General features: G+C 41.5%; 1 protein-coding gene across 3 annotated transcripts in view; it reads right to left on the reverse strand.

Annotated features, from left to right (window-relative positions):
* The window catches only part of SYT1 (synaptotagmin 1), a 509,637-nt gene extending 508,265 nt beyond the window's left edge, over positions 1-1,372 (reverse strand). The window contains exons 1-2 of one of the 3 annotated variants that reach the window (XM_073214822.1): positions 1,200-1,371; positions 996-1,105 (exon numbers count right to left, since the gene is read on the reverse strand). The gene's annotated coding sequence lies outside the window, so the exon portion shown is untranslated. Of the gene's footprint in view, positions 1-995 lie in introns of all 3 variants that reach the window. The other 2 variants (XM_073214823.1, XM_073214821.1) reach the window with 2 other exon arrangements.
* Positions 1,373-8,108: the final 6,736 nt, after the last annotated feature.

Genomic DNA, 8,108 nt, shown 5'->3' on the forward strand with positions numbered 1-8,108 from the left:
ATTCAAGATAGTGAAAATCAACGTGTGGAAAAAGCTAAGAAGAAGATTGGCTTTCTCAAAGTAGAAATCCAAGCCTCCAGGGAATACTGGCGTCACTTACACATGTTTTGAAACTTTACAGTTTTTGCTTCCCCTCTCAACGCTAAAGCCATACCAAGAACCCCAGTAACCATCTGTTTAAAAAATTTTTTCTTCTCTCAAGAAACCCCTCAAAGTTTAGACATTACCACTGATGGGCAATACTAAATAGTCAGCCTCACAGGCCAGATGGAAACAGGAAAAGTCAGATGGCTGGCACTTAAAAGGAACTGCAATTAAGCAGTTGAAAGGGGGTTGGATCCGTGGTTTATCTTTGTTCCATTTAAACTAATCAAGTGAGAGACATAGCCTCTTGCAAGGAGAAAAGCCAGTCAAACTTGACGCTTTCCCCTCTGACAGCCCGGGCTGGAGAGCTTGACTACTCCCTTTATTCAGTTTAATTGCTTTCTGTACTCTAATTTTCCCAGAGGTTGTTTCTATCGTGGTCCCCTCCCCCCACCCTCGGGGGGCAGAAAGAAATCTCTCCTTTCTTCACCAGCTCCCTGTTTCCTCTGAGAAAAAGCAATCCTCTCCAGGAGGAAAAAGAAACCCTGTGCATACTTAGGATGGAGGAGGGCAAAGATGAGAGAGAAATTGGGGCGGGGGGAGGTGAGAGCTTGAGATTGGGGGTGGTGGAAGGAGGAAAGAGAATGAGAGCAGGAAAGAGGAAGCAAGAAGATGGGGGATGCCCATCATCAACTCCAGGCTCTAAATCACGGGCGCTGTGCAAAGTGCTTTTCCAGGAGATGCACATGTGGCTCATTACATATCTGACAATAGGCCACCCGGGGCTCCCTCGCCAGGTCTCAGTCTCCCACGACGAAAACCCAAGTGTACCGCGAACAAAATCTTGTGTACGAATTCAAGCAAATAAGCACCTCCGAGGTGGCCGCGCGGGGCCAGTCCCACTGCCTTACCTGGAAGGAGGAGCAGGAGGTGGAGACGGTCGCCGTCCCCGCCGCTCTCCGCGCGCGGACGGTGCGAGGCACACGCGTCCTCTCGCTGCCGCTGCTCTCGGAGGGGCAGCCTGCAACACAAAAGGGGTGTGTGGGCGTGGGTGTGTGGGCGGTTTTCCAGGGCCACCAGCTGGTCCCAGCTGGCCGCCCCCACCCTGCACACACCCCTTCGGGGCGCGGAGCCCCTCCGCGGAGCACCGCCCTGGGGCTGCCCCGGGTGCAGCCTCAAGTTGCCGTCGCGGAGTGCGGGCGCTGCCGCCGCTGCAGAAGGCGGTGGAGAGACACTGGGGGCAGGACTCGGTCTAGAGCATCCCCACACTGCAGCTTCTCCAGGAATCCCTCCCGTGAGGAGGCGGCCGCCCATCATCTCCCAGCCCCGGCCGCCTGATTGGTTCCACCGGGCACGCTGTACCAGCGAGCCAATCCGGGCTCACTAATAATAGGTGGATCCGCTCAGCCAACGGCGCCCATCCCAGTCCTGTTAGTGTCTCTCCATCCCCACAGCGGACTGGGACCTGAGGTGGGGGTTGAGGAGCAGCGTTGGGGGAGGGGAAAACCAAGACTGGGACAGATCCCAAGGAGACGCACTCAAGGGCATCCGATAAACCCTCTGGGCGGGCGCAGGGATGCCCCACAACCTGTCCGGCAAGCCAAACGCACAGGAGAAGGAGACAGCATAACACAAAGCTTTCTTTCTTTCTTTCTTTCCTTCTTTTTTTTTTCGCACTTTCAGTCAGAACCTGCCTGATACTGAGCATGCCCAGACCGCAACAGCGCCCTAGGAGTTGGCGCGTGTGGGTGTGCGCTGCGGGGTTCTGAAAAGGTGGGAGCGAGGAAAGAGAGGGAGAAGTTTGTCTTTGGCCGTTTGACCCGGCGGAGTTGTGGCAGCGCGGCAGGACGGGGATAGCAAAGCATTCCACCCGGGGTCCTCGAACTGAGCCCCAGGGCGGTGGCCCGGGGCTGCCGGAGGCTCATCACGCTGCTCCGCCGGGGCCGGGGACTGGGGCGCGGTCGGAACGGTCTGAGCCTCGCTGGGCGCCCGAGTCTCTCCGAGGAGGGCGCGGGGCCCGAGCCGCGGGCGGAGCTCGGTCCCGGGGCGGGCGGGCGCGCCTCCACCCCGCAGCCTGCGGCCAGCCGTGGGGGGCACTGGGAGTGGGGCCCGCAGCGACCTAAGTTTGCAGACTTGGGTCCAGCGCGGCGCTGCTGGGGATGCGGTTCCTGCCAGCCCCTCCCCGTGCCCCCCCGCCCTGGTCGGCGCGGCGACGACCTAAGCGTGGGTAATCCCCCTCCTGCCTCTTTCGTGAACGGTTCTGCTCGGAAGTAAGAAGCTTTTCCCTCGTGCAAGCGCTGACCTGATTGTCCCTAAGCTTTAGGGCAATTTATAGCTGGGTTAGACTCAGAAATACCACACTGGGGAGGTTCAGCACGTGGGGCAAGGGATGCCGGCTGGGGACCCCAGCTCTGGGCAGCTGGGAGCAAGTCCGCTCTGCTCCACAGGTGAAAGAAAGGCTAGAATGCAAAGAAATATTTCCCTTACTCAAAGAAATATTTGCGTTTCTCACTCACTAACGCTATTTTTTGGCCTTGAACGTCTGGTTTGATTTGCTTAGAAACCCTAGGAGTTTGTGTAAACTTGGTCAATAGCTACAAATCAGAAGAACTCTCTTAACTAAGTCCTTTATTGTACTGAAATTATTATGGTACCTCGGTAAGGAAATAAATAGCTATTTAAATTCCCCAAACCCATCCACTTTGAACTGGAGTTTCATTAACATTAGTGTGCAAAGGTAACTGTAGCAAGAATTCAATTAACAGTAACACATTTCTTCAAGTTTTAATTAAACCTCGCAGATTTATGTAATGTTTAAGATTAAGATCCTTATTCTAAATATAGGGGAAAAGGGCAACCTTGGTATAAACCAATCCTTTTAATGAAATACCTTTGTAATCCTCCAAAATTATAACTTTATATAAATATTAATTTTCCATTTTCTAAAATATTCCTCAAATCCTATTTCAGAATAGTTTCATAGTTGGAGAAAAGAGATAACAGATGTTATTTTAAAATCAGTTATAAACATTTGATGAAGAAAATGCAGGAGGTGAAGGTAGGAGAGGGGAAAGAAAATGAATCATTACCACAATACTGTTTTCCATTAAATGTCTTCACATGAGAAGATTATTAGGATTTCCAACTAATAGAGATCTTTATTCTAAAAATACTCCTAGTACCACTCTCTAGATTCTAATAATTAAAAACTGCATGTTTTTTTAATAGCTTTATCTAATAGCTGCAAGTAGAAACAAGCAAACTTATTTTAGAAGATATTGGTAAGTAGAATATGAATCCAGATTAGTTATCTCTGTTTCAGAGCCGATCCCATCATCAATGTTTTACCAATTTCTCTTACTGTCTACCTCACATCCTACGCAGCAATCACTCTCTCAGAAGCCAGAATCCTAAGCAACATTAACGGGGTTAGATGCTCACACCTTAAAGTTCCTTGAGGGACACTGCTGGCTAACGTAAGAAATGGGTTTTGCATGTGTATTATGGTTAACTGTAGAATTAATAGCATTTCTGTTCATAAATGTTAAGAAGACTCTACTTACATACTAAATGTAGATATTCTCTAGTTTTTGCAGGGCTAAGATTTTTATTCTTCCTCCTACTGTGTTCTGTCCAAGCTCTGGCCGTGGGCTGAAGACCTCCATCTGGTCCTTTCTGGGGGTGATACACCATACTCTTCTGTTGCAGGGAGTGCGTATCATCTCTTTGCCCTTTACAGCAGACTCATCTCCATTGAGAAAGATGAGGTCAATTGTCCTTTCTGTCCTATTTCTCAGGTATTTTTTAATCTAAAATCTCTGTGGCTTATGCTGAGATCTAACTTGTCCCCAGGTTGTATGGCATTTTAAGAAAATTATTTGCTATTTTCAGAACTGTTTTTATCTATTTTGTGTAATGCTTTACTTTAAAAAAAACCCACTTTTAATTTTTTCTTTACCTGTTTGCTCTGAGACCTCACTGTCATCATTTTCTTTATCCCATTTCCAATGGATTCATCTATTTACTACTTTATTTTCCCTTTGCCATCTATTTTAGACTACAGGAACAGAATAGAAACTAAATTGGATTGGGGCACTGAGGAGAAAAGTATGTCTATGGCAAGAATGGGAATTAGAGACTTTAGATACTAGAAATTCATTAAGTGCAAACTTAGCCAAGGTTTTCTGCAGACCACAGAAAGAATACATGAGAGAGGTACCAAGAAAATGCTCTGTGTTGGTAGAAGGGTTTGTATATCCTAGTTGATCAATGGCACTAAAGATTCCCTTTCATCAAGACTCTCATATATTATTAAACTTGGTATTTTTAATAACCACATTAGTTGACTTATTATCCAGGGTCGTGAAAGAATGAAAAGAGAACCAAGTTCTCTAAATTTTGCCTGTTACTTATATAGATTCACATCTTAATTTTCTGCATTGTCTTTTTAAGATAGAGGTTTCTTTTGTTTTTTTCTTTCCTGGACAGAGGATTGATTAAATGTTTGTTTTCTGACATAAGAGTTTGGACAGGATGTCAACTTGAATACTAACTGCCTATGTGATCTTGAAAAATGTACAACCACCCCCCTACTCCAAACCTCAGTTTTCTTATCCACAATATGTACATAAGGATATATACACAAACTTTTCCCCTAGGTTTTTTGTAAGGATAAAGTAAAGCAGGCACATGAAGTGCTAGCTCCAAGCACACAGCAAGGACTTAATGACACTAACCATTATTATTGCTTCATCTTTATCATCACTGCTGCTACAGCTGCTATTTTTTGTTTCAGATTTCTAGAAGACTGGATTTCCTCCCATTATCCAACCCATTTAAGCCAATAGTAAGGTGAACCTTCATCACCTATAAGCATTGAAGAGAAAAGAGAAAAACACATTATAAGAACCTGTTTAACCATAAAATGTCCTTAGTCATCTGTCTTGCATGTGTTGGTATAAGACTGTAATCTTCTAGGGGATGAATAATTTGGTTTTCGGAGAATATGCACTTAAGTATTGTTCTTTTCATTAAAATTTAGTGTACATTACTCTTTAAAATAACGATAAAACTAATTCTATTGTTAAAAAAATCGTGAACACTGATGTTTTTGTTTTCTCACAAACAAGTGGAGCCATCCACTTGTTTTAAAGACACAATGACAGGAGCCATCCGTTTTGGTTTTCCTTTCACTCCTTCCTCTACAGACCATCTGCATTACTGCTAATGATTTTATAGCCAACAGATAAGGGGGGGAAAATTACAGCTCTCTGTATCAGAATTAGATAAAGAGAAATTAACCACATGGACTTTTAAACTGGACAGCCACAGTGTTAGATAAGGAGAATCTAGAATTGAGAGAGGGAAAAAAAGGGAAAATGAATACATTTTAAGGAGTCAAGTCTTGCCGAGAGTGAGAGGCTCATAATTGAACTACAATACTTTACAATTTCCAGAGGAAAGAAAATAAAGAGCTACCACAGTTCAATGTGGCTTTACAAAAGCCTTCTCTTAAACTTATAGCTAAGAAAATATTGGAAATGAAAAGGAGGACAGTGACTCAAAAAGTAATATACTGTGTCAGGCTGTTGAGGTTAGAAAGGAAAATATTATTTAAGTGAATCTATCTCAAGGGCAAAATAAAAGTAGTTTGAGCTAATGTTAGCCAAAGGTCTTAGAAAGAAAACAAATGGTGTGTTTTTCAAATACTCCATCATACAAGGAATATATTGTGGGGAAAACAAGTTTGCTAATAAAGCAAGAACATTACATTTTATATTAATTGCCTCTAAAAATCAGAGGGGGGATTTCTAGTTAACTGAACATATAGAGAATCATAGTTCAACCTCTTCATCAATTTATGTGAAAATAAGTGTGTCCAGAGAGACTAATTAATTTACCAAAGCCAGAGAGATGAGGAAGGTAGTATGGTTCAGGGGAGAGGGAATAGTTTGTGTTGTCAACAAGCTAAAATGTTTGAATAGTATCGTTTGGGAGAGAGGCATGACAGATGCTCAAGATCTCTACTTCAAAGTTTGAGTCTGGAATAGTCCTTGATATTCTGATAGAGGAAAGACACAGTTGGATTCATTCTAGAACTCCTGGGAGGCTATTTGCAAAATGGATTATATGGGTTTGCTTCAATAATTTATAGCATCTTGGTCCACTTGTCTCTAATACACCTAATACTAAAGTAAGCATCAGAAATTGGTAGGCTATAGGAGGAAAGAAGTTCATTTGTTGGATATTGAACCAAAAGGAAAGATAAGAAGGATACCAGATTCTTTACCTCTAGACCCAGCATAAAAGTCTCTCATGGATTTGAAGTATACTTCCCTTTTGGATATGCCACTCGTGACAGAATTGACAGGGGCCTGAGTTATTTTTCCTTGTCTGTGAACATGCTTCCATTCCACATGCTTGTTGCCTGTTGTGGATACAGTCAGAATGACATCTTCTGCACCATAGTTGTCTTTGATGTGTGTCCCCGTGTTTTCTGTCTTAGTGGTGGTGGAGGAAAGCTTTGGATATCAGGAAGTCAGTGGGATATAAGCAAAAACAGTTTTGAGAAAACAGACACAGAAATGTTAACTTCTCCATATCTCACAGCATCTAAGTACCGGACCTTCACATCTCTACCCCCACGACTTGACAATAGCAATTTAAGGTGTATTCAAAATAACTGTAAATATTTTATGGATTCCATTACTTCTCTAGGAGACTCCAAATATACAGAGAAACTTGAAAGACCTACATAAGAACAGCTTAAATAATATTTTAAACTATAATTATCTCATCATCACCAAGAGAAATATATTAAACCAGTACACAGTATTTTGCCAGTTATTCTGGATGAATGAAGTTATGGAGGTTTAGCTATCTGCTTTGAACTCTTAGAAATTTTCAGTGAGAAATGGTATGAATGGTTTAAAGGTTATTAATGAAACCACTCATCTACCTACCATGCAGCTTCAGAAATTCAGTGCTAAATATTACCTTTGCTATGACCAGGTTGTTCTCTGCTTTCTAATATTCTTTCCTACCTACCTGTACACCAAGACAATTACTGTTTTGTATTTAGCATTATTTTGCTATTCTTCATAGTTTTATTGCATATATATATATATGCAATTCCTATTATATATATATATAAATACCATTTTCAGCTTTTCCTGTTCTTGGAATTTTTATAAATAGAATCATGGTGTCATATATATTTTTCCAACTTGCTTTCTTAGTTTAAGGGTAGGTTCTTAGATTTATCCATGTATATCATTGTTTTTACCCATGCTTTGATGATCTGCTGTTGTAGACCATAATGCTATGGTCATTCTCATAAACTTCTTTTGTTGTGCATGTGCACAAATTTTTCTTGTGTGTACACCTAGGGTAAGAAATAGATCCAGGTTTTACAGATCTGCAGTTTTTACAATTTAGGGACCTTATCTTTAAAAAGAGCCCAAAATTAGGAATGGAGGTATATATTTATTTGGAATGAGAAAAGAAATCACAAATTTTAATAATTAACTTGGTAGATACTAATGATATCTCTTTGAGTTTTTGTTTTTATTACTGAGAAATTTAAGGGTAATATCATATGTTTGTTGGCCATTCATGTTTCCTTTTCTGTCAGATGCCTTTTCACAAATCTTTTTGCCCCTATTTTATTTATTTTTGGTCTTTTGATTCATTTGAGTTCTGTATATGTTCTTTATATTAGTACTTTATTGGCCGTATGTATCACAGATATCTTCTCTAAGCTTGCGTCTTGTGTTTTCATTTTATCTGTTTTCATGAAGAGAAATGCTTAATTTTAGTGTAGTTCAATCCTATCATTCTTTTACTTTATATTCTCTAAATTATAAAATTAAATTGAAAAAATTTAACCTTAAATTATTAACATATTATTTTCTATACTTTAAAAATAGTCTTTAAAATAAAACCTGTATATTTTAAATTTTAATCTTTTCAGACCTTAATATACCTAAAATTAATTTTTGTGTATGCTTTGGGGTAGAATTTCC

This window comes from Manis javanica, chromosome 10, assembly GCF_040802235.1.
Source record: "Manis javanica isolate MJ-LG chromosome 10, MJ_LKY, whole genome shotgun sequence".
NCBI lineage: Eukaryota > Metazoa > Chordata > Mammalia > Pholidota > Manidae > Manis > Manis javanica.